The following is a 14,945-nucleotide window of genomic DNA, read 5'->3' on the forward strand; positions in this document are numbered from 1 at the left end:
CTGAGTGAGGGCACGATGCTGAAGCAGAGAGGCCATTTCAGCCAGAGAGACTTGTGCTAGGTGAGCTGTGAAAGACAGACTCGCGACAGAAACAAAGCCCCAAAGTCTCGGGTGAGATCAAAAGGCAAATGCAACACCCAGCAGCGGGTGTCGCAAGATTAGGGAACAGGCGTCTGAAATCCCTGTGAGGCAAACTTTCCGGCCCGAGTGCCGCAGCTGGCCTCGTTGGCGTAGTAGGTAGCGCGTCAGTCTCATAATCTGAAGGTCGTGAGTTCGATCCTCACACGGGGCAGGGCCACTCGCTTTCTTGCTCTTCTCAGACACTTGCAGCAACTATTCGCTCAGAACCACGTCTGCGTGCCTACCACGTGGAAAGCGTCACCAAAGCCGCACCCCTTTCCTACATAACACTCACATTCAGAGTTAAGTCCACAAATTTGCCCTAACTTTCGCTGGCGCTGCTGTCAGCCTGCCCCTGTTGCCGATGAAAGGCTCACACAGCGTCATGACAGTTGCAAAACAATGTTCCACACTCCGTAAGCAACAACTTCAGTGTTTCAAGTCACCCGATATGCCGAGAGTCAAAGGAGCGCAAAACCCCAAGCGTCAAAAGACAAGATGAGTTGATGGAAAGAGCATTGAATTGAGGAGCACAAAAGTTCAGCTCGTACAATAGGCAAGGAAGGTCTATTCGTGCGTCTTCATCGCACTTGAAAGGACTGCCTTGCAGACCAAGGGCAGCGGGCGGTAAGACATGATGCCGAGAGGCCTGAAGCGAGGGGGATTAGCTCAAATGGTAGAGCGCTCGCTTAGCATGGTGGGATCGATGCCCGCATCCTCCAGGTGCGAGTCTGGAGCTCTGGGAGCCAGGTGCTCTCCTTTAGCCTCTGCGACTTCTGATAGGTTCTCCTCCACTCAACGTCCTTCAGCTGTCAAGCATTAAAGGGCCACGCCTCCTTCCCCACCTCAGTCTGCACCGAGTGCGTCTCCGGCATTTTCTCGTCCGATTTGGCAGCTTAGCAAATGAAAAGTATATCCGAGTGAAAACGGTGGTGAGAATACTCTCACGAATCCTTAGAAGACGTGCGTTTGATCAACGATTGCTTAACATTCACATTCGAGCCATCAAGCTCGTAGTTTTCCTTCAAATATTGAAAGCTGTCAGCGAGCACATCACGCTCTGCAGGACGGTGAAGTATTTGGAGTACTTCAACAGAAAGAAGAGCAGACAGCCCCACAAATATGCGAGGCCCAGAGAGCGCAAGGCGAGCCCCGCACACGTTTCGGTGGCTGAGAGAGGGCGGTTTTTGCTTCTGCATTTCTCAAGTAATGGCGCATGACGACAAGCGATCGCGGTGCTCATTTACCACATAGCGGTGAGGAGTTTTCAGGACGTGTTCTTTTGAACGAGCAACGAGGTTGCCGCCTTGGACAGCTGACTGCACGCTGGCATTGTGCCACGTGATGAGGATTGACCAGGCTCCTTCAGTCATCAGTCACCTTCCATCGTTTGCCGTAAGCAGACGCTGCGAGGTGATGTGGATATCAGGTCCCAGGAGTGTGGAAGAGGAGGAAAAGGGCTCGTCCGGGATTTGAACCCGGGACCTCTCGCACCCAAAGCGAGAATCATACGCCTAGACCAACGAGCCACAGCGACTCTTCCGCTTCTGTGTTGTCAGCGAGCTGGAGGACGGGGGGAGGCGTCATTCGCTCGTCCCGTCAGACCTTCATCAATAAGTCAAGAAAGCCGACTGCCTTGCAGGCGAAGGGCAGTGGACGGCGCCCGGTAAGAGGGGAACAAGCGGCACAAGGCGACGCCGAGGAGGAAGGGACAGCGAGGGGGATTAGCTCACATGGTAGAGCGCTCGCTTTGCATGCGAGAGGTAGCGGGATCGATGCCCGCATCCTCCAGGTGTACGCTGAGCGCTCGGTGTGCCGAAAGGTGTCCTTTAACCCCTGATCACACCTTGCGAGGAGAGTGTGGAGCGTTTAGCAGCCACGCCCCCTTTTCATCTTCTCTCTGGCTTAAGTGCGTCTCCGCCACTCTCTCTTGACACTTCATGGCAGCATGTCAGAGGTCCGAGTGATGTCTTTAATGGCTGAGTGAGGGCACGATGCTGAAGCAGAGAGGCCATTTCAGCCAGAGAGACTTGTGCTAGGTGAGCTGTGAAAGACAGACTCGCGACAGAAACAAAGCCCCAAAGTCTCGGGTGAGATCAAAAGGCAAATGCAACACCCAGCAGTGGGTGTCGCAAGATTAGGGAACAGGCGTCTGAAATCCCTGTGAGGCAAACTTTCCGGCCCGAGTGCCGCAGCTGGCCTCGTTGGCGTAGTAGGTAGCGCGTCAGTCTCATAATCTGAAGGTCGTGAGTTCGATCCTCACACGGGGCAGGGCCACTCGCTTTCTTGCTCTTCTCAGACACTTGCAGCAACTATTCGCTCAGAAACACGTCTGCGTGCCTACCACGTGGAAAGCGTCACCAAAGCCGCACCCCTTTCCTACATAACACTCACATTCAGAGTTAAGTCCACAAATTTGCCCTAACTTTCGCTGGCGCTGCTGTCAGCCTGCCCCTGTTGCCGATGAAAGGCTCACACAGCGTCATGACAGTTGCAAAACAATGTTCCACACTCCGTAAGCAACAACTTCAGTGTTTCAAGTCACCCGATATGCCGAGAGTCAAAGGAGCGCAAAACCCCAAGCGTCAAAAGACAAGATGAGTTGATGGAAAGAGCATTGAATTGAGGAGCACAAAAGTTCAGCTCGTACAATAGGCAAGGAAGGTCTATTCGTGCGTCTTCATCGCACTTGAAAGGACTGCCTTGCAGACCAAGGGCAGCGGGCGGTAAGACATGATGCCGAGAGGCCTGAAGCGAGGGGGATTAGCTCAAATGGTAGAGCGCTCGCTTAGCATGCGAGAGGTAGCGGGATCGATGCCCGCATCCTCCAGGTGCGAGTCTGGAGCTCTGGGAGCCAGGTGCTCTCCTTTAGCCTCTGCGACTTCTGATAGGTTCTCCTCCGCTCAACGTCCTTCAGCTGTCAAGCATTGAAGGGCCACGCCTCCTTCCCCACCTCAGTCTGCACCGAGTGCGTCTCCGGCATTTTCTCGTCCGATTTGGCAGCTTAGCAAATGAAAAGTATATCCGAGTGAAAACGGTGGTGAGAATACTCTCACGAATCCTTAGAAGACGTGCGTTTGATCAACGATTGCTTAACATTCACATTCGAGCCATCAAGCTCGTAGTTTTCCTTCAAATATTGAAAGCTGTCAGCGAGCACATCACGCTCTGCAGGACGGTGAAGTATTTGGAGTATTTCAACAGAAAGAAGAGCAGACAGCTCCACAAATATGCGAGGCGCAGAGAGCGCAAGGCGAGCCCCGCACACGTTTCGGTGGCTGAGAGAGGGCGGTTTTTGCTTCTGCATTTCTCAAGTAATGGCGCATGACGACAAGCGATCGCGGTGCTCATTTACCACATAGCGGTGAGGAGTTTTCAGGACGTGTTCTTTTGAACGAGCAACGAGGTTGCCGCCTTGGACAGCTGACTGCACGCTGGCATTGTGCCACGTGATGAGGATTGACCAGGCTCCTTCAGTCATCAGTCACCTTCCATCGTTTGCCGTAAGCAGACGCTGCGAGGTGATGTGGATATCAGGTCCCAGGAGTGTGGAAGAGGAGGAAAAGGGCTCGTCCGGGATTTGAACCCGGGACCTCTCGCACCCAAAGGGAGAATCATACGCCTAGACCAACGAGCCACAGCGACTCTTCCGCTTCTGTGTTGTCAGCGAGCTGGAGGACGGGGGGAGGCGTCATTCGCTCGTCCCGTCAGACCTTCATCAATAAGTCAAGAAAGCCGACTGCCTTGCAGGCGAAGGGCAGTGGACGGCGCCCGGTAAGAGGGGAACAAGCGGCACAAGGCGACGCCGAGGAGGAAGGGACAGCGAGGGGGATTAGCTCACATGGTAGAGCGCTCGCTTTGCATGCGAGAGGTAGTGGGATCGATGCCCGCATCCTCCAGGTGTACGCTGAGCGCTCGGTGTGCCGAAAGGTGTCCTTTAACCCCTGATCACACCTTGCGAGGAGAGTGTGGAGCGTTTAGCAGCCACGCCCCCTTTTCATCTTCTCTCTGGCTTAAGTGCGTCTCCGCCACTCTCTCTTGACACTTCATGGCAGCATGTCAGAGGTCCGAGTGATGTCTTTAATGGCTGAGTGAGGGCACGATGCTGAAGCAGAGAGGCCATTTCAGCCAGAGAGACTTGTGCTAGGTGAGCTGTGAAAGACAGACTCGCGACAGAAACAAAGCCCCAAAGTCTCGGGTGAGATCAAAAGGCAAATGCAACACCCAGCAGCGGGTGTCGCAAGATTAGGGAACAGGCGTCTGAAATCCCTGTGAGGCAAACTTTCCGGCCCGAGTGCCGCAGCTGGCCTCGTTGGCGTAGTAGGTAGCGCGTCAGTCTCATAATCTGAAGGTCGTGAGTTCGATCCTCACACGGGGCAGGGCCACTCGCTTTCTTGCTCTTCTCAGACACTTGCAGCAACTATTCGCTCAGAAACACGTCTGCGTGCCTACCACGTGGAAAGCGTCACCAAAGCCGCACCCCTTTCCTACATAACACTCACATTCAGAGTTAAGTCCACAAATTTGCCCTAACTTTCGCTGGCGCTGCTGTCAGCCTGCCCCTGTTGCCGATGAAAGGCTCACACAGCGTCATGACAGTTGCAAAACAATGTTCCACACTCCGTAAGCAACAACTTCAGTGTTTCAAGTCACCCGATATGCCGAGAGTCAAAGGAGCGCAAAACCCCAAGCGTCAAAAGACAAGATGAGTTGATGGAAAGAGCATTGAATTGAGGAGCACAAAAGTTCAGCTCGTACAATAGGCAAGGAAGGTCTATTCGTGCGTCTTCATCGCACTTGAAAGGACTGCCTTGCAGACCAAGGGCAGCGGGCGGTAAGACATGATGCCGAGAGGCCTGAAGCGAGGGGGATTAGCTCAAATGGTAGAGCGCTCGCTTAGCATACGAGAGGTAACGGGATCGATGCCCGCATCCTCCAGGTGCGAGTCTGGAGCTCTGGGAGCCAGGTGCTCTCCTTTAGCCTCTGCGACTTCTGATAGGTTCTCCTCCGCTCAACGTCCTTCAGCTGTCAAGCATTAAAGGGCCACGCCTCCTTCCCCACCTCAGTCTGCACCGAGTGCGTCTCCGGCATTTTCTCGTCCGATTTGGCAGCTTAGCAAATGAAAAGTATATCCGAGTGAAAACGGTGGTGAGAATACTCTCACGAATCCTTAGAAGACGTGCGTTTGATCAACGATTGCTTAACATTCACATTCGAGCCATCAAGCTCGTAGTTTTCCTTCAAATATTGAAAGCTGTCAGCGAGCACATCACGCTCTGCAGGACGGTGAAGTATTTGGAGTACTTCAACAGAAAGAAGAGCAGACAGCTCCACAAATATGCGAGGCGCAGAGAGCGCAAGGCGAGCCCCGCACACGTTTCGGTGGCTGAGAGAGGGCGGTTTTTGCTTCTGCATTTCTCAAGTAATGGCGCATGACGACAAGCGATCGCGGTGCTCATTTACCACATAGCGGTGAGGAGTTTTCAGGACGTGTTCTTTTGAACGAGCAACGAGGTTGCCGCCTTGGACAGCTGACTGCACGCTGGCATTGTGCCACGTGATGAGGATTGACCAGGCTCCTTCAGTCATCAGTCACCTTCCATCGTTTGCCGTAAGCAGACGTTGCGAGGTGATGTGGATATCAGGTCCCAGGAGTGTGGAAGAGGAGGAAAAGGGCTCGTCCGGGATTTGAACCCGGGACCTCTCGCACCCAAAGCGAGAATCATACGCCTAGACCAACGAGCCACAGCGACTCTTCCGCTTCTGTGTTGTCAGCGAGCTGGAGGACGGGGGGAGGCGTCATTCGCTCGTCCCGTCAGACCTTCATCAATAAGTCAAGAAAGCCGACTGCCTTGCAGGCGAAGGGCAGTGGACGGCGCCCGGTAAGAGGGGAACAAGCGGCACAAGGCGACGCCGAGGAGGAAGGGACAGTGAGGGGGATTAGCTCACATGGTAGAGCGCTCGCTTTGCATGCGAGAGGTAGCGGGATCGATGCCCGCATCCTCCAGGTGTACGCTGAGCGCTCGGTGTGCCGAAAGGTGTCCTTTAACCCCTGATCACGCCTTGCGAGGAGAGTGTGGAGCGTTTAGCAGCCACGCCCCCTTTTCATCTTCTCTCTGGCTTAAGTGCGTCTCCGCCACTCTCTCTTGACACTTCATGGCAGCATGTCAGAGGTCCGAGTGATGTCTTTAATGGCTGAGTGAGGGCACGATGCTGAAGCAGAGAGGCCATTTCAGCCAGAGAGACTTGTGCTAGGTGAGCTGTGAAAGACAGACTCGCGACAGAAACAAAGCCCCAAAGTCTCGGGTGAGATCAAAAGGCAAATGCAACACCCAGCAGTGGGTGTCGCAAGATTAGGGAACAGGCGTCTGAAATCCCTGTGAGGCAAACTTTCCGGCCCGAGTGCCGCAGCTGGCCTCGTTGGCGTAGTAGGTAGCGCGTCAGTCTCATAATCTGAAGGTCGTGAGTTCGATCCTCACACGGGGCAGGGCCACTCGCTTTCTTGCTCTTCTCAGACACTTGCAGCAACTATTCGCTCAGAAACACGTCTGCGTGCCTACCACGTGGAAAGCGTCACCAAAGCCGCACCCCTTTCCTACATAACACTCACATTCAGAGTTAAGTCCACAAATTTGCCCTAACTTTCGCTGGCGCTGCTGTCAGCCTGCCCCTGTTGCCGATGAAAGGCTCACACAGCGTCATGACAGTTGCAAAACAATGTTCCACACTCCGTAAGCAACAACTTCAGTGTTTCAAGTCACCCGATATGCCGAGAGTCAAAGGAGCGCAAAACCCCAAGCGTCAAAAGACAAGATGAGTTGATGGAAAGAGCATTGAATTGAGGAGCACAAAAGTTCAGCTCGTACAATAGGCAAGGAAGGTCTATTCGTGCGTCTTCATCGCACTTGAAAGGACTGCCTTGCAGACCAAGGGCAGCGGGCGGTAAGACATGATGCCGAGAGGCCTGAAGCGAGGGGGATTAGCTCAAATGGTAGAGCGCTCGCTTAGCATACGAGAGGTAGCGGGATCGATGCCCGCATCCTCCAGGTGCGAGTCTGGAGCTCTGGGAGCCAGGTGCTCTCCTTTAGCCTCTGCGACTTCTGATAGGTTCTCCTCCGCTCAACGTCCTTCAGCTGTCAAGCATTAAAGGGCCACGCCTCCTTCCCCACCTCAGTCTGCACCGAGTGCGTCTCCGGCATTTTCTCGTCCGATTTGGCAGCTTAGCAAATGAAAAGTATATCCGAGTGAAAACGGTGGTGAGAATACTCTCACGAATCCTTAGAAGACGTGCGTTTGATCAACGATTGCTTAACATTCACATTCGAGCCATCAAGCTCGTAGTTTTCCTTCAAATATTGAAAGCTGTCAGCGAGCACATCACGCTCTGCAGGACGGTGAAGTATTTGGAGTACTTCAACAGAAAGAAGAGCAGACAGCTCCACAAATATGCGAGGCGCAGAGAGCGCAAGGCGAGCCCCGCACACGTTTCGGTGGCTGAGAGAGGGCGGTTTTTGCTTCTGCATTTCTCAAGTAATGGCGCATGACGACAAGCGATCGCGGTGCTCATTTACCACATAGCGGTGAGGAGTTTTCAGGACGTGTTCTTTTGAACGAGCAACGAGGTTGCCGCCTTGGACAGCTGACTGCACGCTGGCATTGTGCCACGTGATGAGGATTGACCAGGCTCCTTCAGTCATCAGTCACCTTCCATCGTTTGCCGTAAGCAGACGTTGCGAGGTGATGTGGATATCAGGTCCCAGGAGTGTGGAAGAGGAGGAAAAGGGCTCGTCCGGGATTTGAACCCGGGACCTCTCGCACCCAAAGCGAGAATCATACGCCTAGACCAACGAGCCACAGCGACTCTTCCGCTTCTGTGTTGTCAGCGAGCTGCAGGACGGGGGGAGGCGTCATTCGCTCGTCCCGTCAGACCTTCATCAATAAGTCAAGAAAGCCGACTGCCTTGCAGGCGAAGGGCAGTGGACGGCGCCCGGTAAGAGGGGAACAAGCGGCACAAGGCGACGCCGAGGAGGAAGGGACAGTGAGGGGGATTAGCTCACATGGTAGAGCGCTCGCTTTGCATGCGAGAGGTAGCGGGATCGATGCCCGCATCCTCCAGGTGTACGCTGAGCGCTCGGTGTGCCGAAAGGTGTCCTTTAACCCCTGATCACGCCTTGCGAGGAGAGTGTGGAGCGTTTAGCAGCCACGCCCCCTTTTCATCTTCTCTCTGGCTTAAGTGCGTCTCCGCCACTCTCTCTTGACACTTCATGGCAGCATGTCAGAGGTCCGAGTGATGTCTTTAATGGCTGAGTGAGGGCACGATGCTGAAGCAGAGAGGCCATTTCAGCCAGAGAGACTTGTGCTAGGTGAGCTGTGAAAGACAGACTCGCGACAGAAACAAAGCCCCAAAGTCTCGGGTGAGATCAAAAGGCAAATGCAACACCCAGCAGCGGGTGTCGCAAGATTAGGGAACAGGCGTCTGAAATCCCTGTGAGGCAAACTTTCCGGCCCGAGTGCCGCAGCTGGCCTCGTTGGCGTAGTAGGTAGCGCGTCAGTCTCATAATCTGAAGGTCGTGAGTTCGATCCTCACACGGGGAAGGGCCACTCGCTTTCTTGCTCTTCTCAGACACTTGCAGCAACTATTCGCTCAGAACCACGTCTGCGTGCCTACCACGTGGAAAGCGTCACCAAAGCCGCACCCCTTTCCTACATAACACTCACATTCAGAGTTAAGTCCACAAATTTGCCCTAACTTTCGCTGGCGCTGCTGTCAGCCTGCCCCTGTTGCCGATGAAAGGCTCACACAGCGTCATGACAGTTGCAAAACAATGTTCCACACTCCGTAAGCAACAACTTCAGTGTTTCAAGTCACCCGATATGCCGAGAGTCAAAGGAGCGCAAAACCCCAAGCGTCAAAAGACAAGATGAGTTGATGGAAAGAGCATTGAATTGAGGAGCACAAAAGTTCAGCTCGTACAATAGGCAAGGAAGGTCTATTCGTGCGTCTTCATCGCACTTGAAAGGACTGCCTTGCAGACCAAGGGCAGCGGGCGGTAAGACATGATGCCGAGAGGCCTGAAGCGAGGGGGATTAGCTCAAATGGTAGAGCGCTCGCTTAGCATGCGAGAGGTAGCGGGATCGATGCCCGCATCCTCCAGGTGCGAGTCTGGAGCTCTGGGAGCCAGGTGCTCTCCTTTAGCCTCTGCGACTTCTGATAGGTTCTCCTCCGCTCAACGTCCTTCAGCTGTCAAGCATTGAAGGGCCACGCCTCCTTCCCCACCTCAGTCTGCACCGAGTGCGTCTCCGGCATTTTCTCGTCCGATTTGGCAGCTTAGCAAATGAAAAGTATATCCGAGTGAAAACGGTGGTGAGAATACTCTCACGAATCCTTAGAAGACGTGCGTTTGATCAACGATTGCTTAACATTCACATTCGAGCCATCAAGCTCGTAGTTTTCCTTCAAATATTGAAAGCTGTCAGCGAGCACATCACGCTCTGCAGGACGGTGAAGTATTTGGAGTACTTCAACAGAAAGAAGAGCAGACAGCTCCACAAATATGCGAGGCGCAGAGAGCGCAAGGCGAGCCCCGCACACGTTTCGGTGGCTGAGAGAGGGCGGTTTTTGCTTCTGCATTTCTCAAGTAATGGCGCATGACGACAAGCGATCGCGGTGCTCATTTACCAGATAGCGGTGAGGAGTTTTCAGGACGTGTTCTTTTGAACGAGCAACGAGGTTGCCGCCTTGGACAGCTGACTGCACGCTGGCATTGTGCCACGTGATGAGGATTGACCAGGCTCCTTCAGTCATCAGTCACCTTCCATCGTTTGCCGTAAGCAGACGCTGCGAGGTGATGTGGATATCAGGTCCCAGGAGTGTGGAAGAGGAGGAAAAGGGCTCGTCCGGGATTTGAACCCGGGACCTCTCGCACCCAAAGCGAGAATCATACGCCTAGACCAACGAGCCACAGCGACTCTTCCGCTTCTGTGTTGTCAGCGAGCTGGAGGACGGGGGGAGGCGTCATTCGCTCGTCCCGTCAGACCTTCATCAATAAGTCAAGAAAGCCGACTGCCTTGCAGGCGAAGGGCAGTGGATGGCGCCCGGTAAGAGGGGAACAAGCGGCACAAGGCGACGCCGAGGAGGAAGGGACAGCGAGGGGGATTAGCTCACATGGTAGAGCGCTCGCTTTGCATGCGAGAGGTAGCGGGATCGATGCCCGCATCCTCCAGGTGTACACTGAGCGCTCGGTGTGCCGAAAGGTGTCCTTTAACCCCTGATCACGCCTTGCGAGGAGAGTGTGGAGCGTTTAGCAGCCACGCCCCCTTTTCATCTTCTCTCTGGCTTAAGTGCGTCTCCGCCACTCTCTCTTGACACTTCATGGCAGCATGTCAGAGGTCCGAGTGATGTCTTTAATGGCTGAGTGAGGGCACGATGCTGAAGCAGAGAGGCCATTTCAGCCAGAGAGACTTGTGCTAGGTGAGCTGTGAAAGACAGACTCGCGACAGAAACAAAGCCCCAAAGTCTCGGGTGAGATCAAAAGGCAAATGCAACACCCAGCAGCGGGTGTCGCAAGATTAGGGAACAGGCGTCTGAAATCCCTGTGAGGCAAACTTTCCGGCCCGAGTGCCGCAGCTGGCCTCGTTGGCGTAGTAGGTAGCGCGTCAGTCTCATAATCTGAAGGTCGTGAGTTCGATCCTCACACGGGGCAGGGCCACTCGCTTTCTTGCTCTTCTCAGACACTTGCAGCAACTATTCGCTCAGAACCACGTCTGCGTGCCTACCACGTGGAAAGCGTCACCAAAGCCGCACCCCTTTCCTACATAACACTCACATTCAGAGTTAAGTCCACAAATTTGCCCTAACTTTCGCTGGCGCTGCTGTCAGCCTGCCCCTGTTGCCGATGAAAGGCTCACACAGCGTCATGACAGTTGCAAAACAATGTTCCACACTCCGTAAGCAACAACTTCAGTGTTTCAAGTCACCCGATATGCCGAGAGTCAAAGGAGCGCAAAACCCCAAGCGTCAAAAGACAAGATGAGTTGATGGAAAGAGCATTGAATTGAGGAGCACAAAAGTTCAGCTCGTACAATAGGCAAGGAAGGTCTATTCGTGCGTCTTCATCGCACTTGAAAGGACTGCCTTGCAGACCAAGGGCAGCGGGCGGTAAGACATGATGCCGAGAGGCCTGAAGCGAGGGGGATTAGCTCAAATGGTAGAGCGCTCGCTTAGCATGGTGGGATCGATGCCCGCATCCTCCAGGTGCGAGTCTGGAGCTCTGGGAGCCAGGTGCTCTCCTTTAGCCTCTGCGACTTCTGATAGGTTCTCCTCCACTCAACGTCCTTCAGCTGTCAAGCATTAAAGGGCCACGCCTCCTTCCCCACCTCAGTCTGCACCGAGTGCGTCTCCGGCATTTTCTCGTCCGATTTGGCAGCTTAGCAAATGAAAAGTATATCCGAGTGAAAACGGTGGTGAGAATACTCTCACGAATCCTTAGAAGACGTGCGTTTGATCAACGATTGCTTAACATTCACATTCGAGCCATCAAGCTCGTAGTTTTCCTTCAAATATTGAAAGCTGTCAGCGAGCACATCACGCTCTGCAGGACGGTGAAGTATTTGGAGTACTTCAACAGAAAGAAGAGCAGACAGCCCCACAAATATGCGAGGCGCAGAGAGCGCAAGGCGAGCCCCGCACACGTTTCGGTGGCTGAGAGAGGGCGGTTTTTGCTTCTGCATTTCTCAAGTAATGGCGCATGACGACAAGCGATCGCGGTGCTCATTTACCACATAGCGGTGAGGAGTTTTCAGGACGTGTTCTTTTGAACGAGCAACGAGGTTGCCGCCTTGGACAGCTGACTGCACGCTGGCATTGTGCCACGTGATGAGGATTGACCAGGCTCCTTCAGTCATCAGTCACCTTCCATCGTTTGCCGTAAGCAGACGCTGCGAGGTGATGTGGATATCAGGTCCCAGGAGTGTGGAAGAGGGCTCGTCCGGGATTTGAACCCGGGACCTCTCGCACCCAAAGCGAGAATCATACGCCTAGACCAACGAGCCACAGCGACTCTTCCGCTTCTGTGTTGTCAGCGAGCTGGAGGACGGGGGGAGGCGTCATTCGCTCGTCCCGTCAGACCTTCATCAATAAGTCAAGAAAGCCGACTGCCTTGCAGGCGAAGGGCAGTGGACGGCGCCCGGTAAGAGGGGAACAAGCGGCACAAGGCGACGCCGAGGAGGAAGGGACAGCGAGGGGGATTAGCTCACATGGTAGAGCGCTCGCTTTGCATGCGAGAGGTAGCGGGATCGATGCCCGCATCCTCCAGGTGTACGCTGAGCGCTCGGTGTGCCGAAAGGTGTCCTTTAACCCCTGATCACGCCTTGCGAGGAGAGTGTGGAGCGTTTAGCAGCCACGCCCCCTTTTCATCTTCTCTCTGGCTTAAGTGCGTCTCCGCCACTCTCTCTTGACACTTCATGGCAGCATGTCAGAGGTCCGAGTGATGTCTTTAATGGCTGAGTGAGGGCACGATGCTGAAGCAGAGAGGCCATTTCAGCCAGAGAGACTTGTGCTAGGTGAGCTGTGAAAGACAGACTCGCGACAGAAACAAAGCCCCAAAGTCTCGGGTGAGATCAAAAGGCAAATGCAACACCCAGCAGCGGGTATCGCAAGATTAGGGAACAGGCGTCTGAAATCCCTGTGAGGCAAACTTTCCGGCCCGAGTGCCGCAGCTGGCCTCGTTGGCGTAGTAGGTAGCGCGTCAGTCTCATAATCTGAAGGTCGTGAGTTCGATCCTCACACGGGGCAGGGCCACTCGCTTTCTTGCTCTTCTCAGACACTTGCAGCAACTATTCGCTCAGAACCACGTCTGCGTGCCTACCACGTGGAAAGCGTCACCAAAGCCGCACCCCTTTCCTACATAACACTCACATTCAGAGTTAAGTCCACAAATTTGCCCTAACTTTCGCTGGCGCTGCTGTCAGCCTGCCCCTGTTGCCGATGAAAGGCTCACACAGCGTCATGACAGTTGCAAAACAATGTTCCACACTCCGTAAGCAACAACTTCAGTGTTTCAAGTCACCCGATATGCCGAGAGTCAAAGGAGCGCAAAACCCCAAGCGTCAAAAGACAAGATGAGTTGATGGAAAGAGCATTGAATTGAGGAGCACAAAAGTTCAGCTCGTACAATAGGCAAGGAAGGTCTATTCGTGCGTCTTCATCGCACTTGAAAGGACTGCCTTGCAGACCAAGGGCAGCGGGCGGTAAGACATGATGCCGAGAGGCCTGAAGCGAGGGGGATTAGCTCAAATGGTAGAGCGCTCGCTTAGCATGCGAGAGGTAGCGGGATCGATGCCCGCATCCTCCAGGTGCGAGTCTGGAGCTCTGGGAGCCAGGTGCTCTCCTTTAGCCTCTGCGACTTCTGATAGGTTCTCCTCCACTCAACGTCCTTCAGCTGTCAAGCATTAAAGGGCCACGCCTCCTTCCCCACCTCAGTCTGAACCGAGTGCGTCTCCGGCATTTTCTCGTCCGATTTGGCAGCTTAGCAAATGAAAAGTATATCCGAGTGAAAACGGTGGTGAGAATACTCTCACGAATCCTTAGAAGACGTGCGTTTGATCAACGATTGCTTAACATTCACATTCGAGCCATCAAGCTCGTAGTTTTCCTTCAAATATTGAAAGCTGTCAGCGAGCACATCACGCTCTGCAGGACGGTGAAGTATTTGGAGTACTTCAACAGAAAGAAGAGCAGACAGCTCCACAAATATGCGAGGCGCAGAGAGCGCAAGGCGAGCCCCGCACACGTTTCGGTGGCTGAGAGAGGGCGGTTTTTGCTTCTGCATTTCTCAAGTAATGGCGCATGACGACAAGCGATCGCGGTGCTCATTTACCACATAGCGGTGAGGAGTTTTCAGGACGTGTTCTTTTGAACGAGCAACGAGGTTGCCGCCTTGGACAGCTGACTGCACGCTGGCATTGTGCCACGTGATGAGGATTGACCAGGCTCCTTCAGTCATCAGTCACCTTCCATCGTTTGCCGTAAGCAGACGCTGCGAGGTGATGTGGATATCAGGTCCCAGGAGTGTGGAAGAGGAGGAAAAGGGCTCGTCCGGGATTTGAACCCGGGACCTCTCGCACCCAAAGCGAGAATCATACGCCTAGACCAACGAGCCACAGCGACTCTTCCGCTTCTGTGTTGTCAGCGAGCTGGAGGACGGGGGGAGGCGTCATTCGCTCGTCCCGTCAGACCTTCATCAATAAGTCAAGAAAGCCGACTGCCTTGCAGGCGAAGGGCAGTGGACGGCGCCCGGTAAGAGGGGAACAAGCGGCACAAGGCGACGCCGAGGAGGAAGGGACAGCGAGGGGGATTAGCTCACATGGTAGAGCGCTCGCTTTGCATGCGAGAGGTAGCGGGATCGATGCCCGCATCCTCCAGGTGTACGCTGAGCGCTCGGTGTGCCGAAAGGTGTCCTTTAACCCCTGATCACGCCTTGCGAGGAGAGTGTGGAGCGTTTAGCAGCCACGCCCCCTTTTCATCTTCTCTCTGGCTTAAGTGCGTCTCCGCCACTCTCTCTTGACACTTCATGGCAGCATGTCAGAGGTCCGAGTGATGTCTTTAATGGCTGAGTGAGGGCACGATGCTGAAGCAGAGAGGCCATTTCAGCCAGAGAGACTTGTGCTAGGTGAGCTGTGAAAGACAGACTCGCGACAGAAACAGAGCCCCAAAGTCTCGGGTGAGATCAAAAGGCAAATGCAACACCCAGCAGCGGGGGTCGCAAGATTAGTGAACAGGCGTCTGAAATCCCTGTGAGGCAAACTTTCCGGCCCGAGTGCCGCAG

At 54.2% G+C, this 14,945-nt stretch overlaps 22 non-coding genes across 22 annotated transcripts; 16 read left to right on the plus strand and 6 right to left on the minus strand.

Annotated features, from left to right (window-relative positions):
• Window positions 1-219: 219 nt before the first annotated feature.
• Window positions 220-292, plus strand: trnam-cau (transfer RNA methionine (anticodon CAU)). Its single transcript has one exon. It is a non-coding gene; the product is annotated as a tRNA-Met (tRNA).
• Window positions 293-1,577: 1,285 nt separating this feature from the next.
• trnap-ugg (transfer RNA proline (anticodon UGG)) lies at window positions 1,578-1,649 on the minus strand. Its single transcript has one exon. It is a non-coding gene; the product is annotated as a tRNA-Pro (tRNA).
• A 189-nt stretch (window positions 1,650-1,838) lies between these two features.
• Window positions 1,839-1,911, plus strand: trnaa-ugc (transfer RNA alanine (anticodon UGC)). Its single transcript has one exon. It is a non-coding gene; the product is annotated as a tRNA-Ala (tRNA).
• A 407-nt stretch (window positions 1,912-2,318) lies between these two features.
• Window positions 2,319-2,391, plus strand: trnam-cau (transfer RNA methionine (anticodon CAU)). Its single transcript has one exon. It is a non-coding gene; the product is annotated as a tRNA-Met (tRNA).
• A 486-nt stretch (window positions 2,392-2,877) lies between these two features.
• Window positions 2,878-2,950, plus strand: trnaa-agc (transfer RNA alanine (anticodon AGC)). Its single transcript has one exon. It is a non-coding gene; the product is annotated as a tRNA-Ala (tRNA).
• A 1,476-nt stretch (window positions 2,951-4,426) lies between these two features.
• trnam-cau (transfer RNA methionine (anticodon CAU)) lies at window positions 4,427-4,499 on the plus strand. Its single transcript has one exon. It is a non-coding gene; the product is annotated as a tRNA-Met (tRNA).
• Window positions 4,500-5,793: 1,294 nt separating this feature from the next.
• trnap-ugg (transfer RNA proline (anticodon UGG)) lies at window positions 5,794-5,865 on the minus strand. Its single transcript has one exon. It is a non-coding gene; the product is annotated as a tRNA-Pro (tRNA).
• A 189-nt stretch (window positions 5,866-6,054) lies between these two features.
• Window positions 6,055-6,127, plus strand: trnaa-ugc (transfer RNA alanine (anticodon UGC)). Its single transcript has one exon. It is a non-coding gene; the product is annotated as a tRNA-Ala (tRNA).
• A 407-nt stretch (window positions 6,128-6,534) lies between these two features.
• On the plus strand, window positions 6,535-6,607 carry trnam-cau (transfer RNA methionine (anticodon CAU)). Its single transcript has one exon. It is a non-coding gene; the product is annotated as a tRNA-Met (tRNA).
• Window positions 6,608-7,901: 1,294 nt separating this feature from the next.
• trnap-ugg (transfer RNA proline (anticodon UGG)) lies at window positions 7,902-7,973 on the minus strand. Its single transcript has one exon. It is a non-coding gene; the product is annotated as a tRNA-Pro (tRNA).
• Window positions 7,974-8,162: 189 nt separating this feature from the next.
• Window positions 8,163-8,235, plus strand: trnaa-ugc (transfer RNA alanine (anticodon UGC)). Its single transcript has one exon. It is a non-coding gene; the product is annotated as a tRNA-Ala (tRNA).
• Window positions 8,236-8,642: 407 nt separating this feature from the next.
• Window positions 8,643-8,715, plus strand: trnam-cau (transfer RNA methionine (anticodon CAU)). Its single transcript has one exon. It is a non-coding gene; the product is annotated as a tRNA-Met (tRNA).
• Window positions 8,716-9,201: 486 nt separating this feature from the next.
• On the plus strand, window positions 9,202-9,274 carry trnaa-agc (transfer RNA alanine (anticodon AGC)). The gene has a single exon. It is a non-coding gene; the product is annotated as a tRNA-Ala (tRNA).
• Window positions 9,275-10,009: 735 nt separating this feature from the next.
• On the minus strand, window positions 10,010-10,081 carry trnap-ugg (transfer RNA proline (anticodon UGG)). The gene has a single exon. It is a non-coding gene; the product is annotated as a tRNA-Pro (tRNA).
• Window positions 10,082-10,270: 189 nt separating this feature from the next.
• On the plus strand, window positions 10,271-10,343 carry trnaa-ugc (transfer RNA alanine (anticodon UGC)). Its single transcript has one exon. It is a non-coding gene; the product is annotated as a tRNA-Ala (tRNA).
• Window positions 10,344-10,750: 407 nt separating this feature from the next.
• On the plus strand, window positions 10,751-10,823 carry trnam-cau (transfer RNA methionine (anticodon CAU)). The gene has a single exon. It is a non-coding gene; the product is annotated as a tRNA-Met (tRNA).
• Window positions 10,824-12,099: 1,276 nt separating this feature from the next.
• Window positions 12,100-12,171, minus strand: trnap-ugg (transfer RNA proline (anticodon UGG)). The gene has a single exon. It is a non-coding gene; the product is annotated as a tRNA-Pro (tRNA).
• Window positions 12,172-12,360: 189 nt separating this feature from the next.
• Window positions 12,361-12,433, plus strand: trnaa-ugc (transfer RNA alanine (anticodon UGC)). The gene has a single exon. It is a non-coding gene; the product is annotated as a tRNA-Ala (tRNA).
• Window positions 12,434-12,840: 407 nt separating this feature from the next.
• Window positions 12,841-12,913, plus strand: trnam-cau (transfer RNA methionine (anticodon CAU)). Its single transcript has one exon. It is a non-coding gene; the product is annotated as a tRNA-Met (tRNA).
• A 486-nt stretch (window positions 12,914-13,399) lies between these two features.
• trnaa-agc (transfer RNA alanine (anticodon AGC)) lies at window positions 13,400-13,472 on the plus strand. Its single transcript has one exon. It is a non-coding gene; the product is annotated as a tRNA-Ala (tRNA).
• Window positions 13,473-14,207: 735 nt separating this feature from the next.
• On the minus strand, window positions 14,208-14,279 carry trnap-ugg (transfer RNA proline (anticodon UGG)). Its single transcript has one exon. It is a non-coding gene; the product is annotated as a tRNA-Pro (tRNA).
• A 189-nt stretch (window positions 14,280-14,468) lies between these two features.
• trnaa-ugc (transfer RNA alanine (anticodon UGC)) lies at window positions 14,469-14,541 on the plus strand. Its single transcript has one exon. It is a non-coding gene; the product is annotated as a tRNA-Ala (tRNA).
• Window positions 14,542-14,945: the final 404 nt, after the last annotated feature.

This window comes from Lepisosteus platostomus, chromosome 6, assembly GCF_059453375.1.
Source record: "Lepisosteus platostomus isolate fLepPlt1 chromosome 6, fLepPlt1.hap1, whole genome shotgun sequence".
Lineage (NCBI taxonomy): Eukaryota > Metazoa > Chordata > Actinopteri > Semionotiformes > Lepisosteidae > Lepisosteus > Lepisosteus platostomus.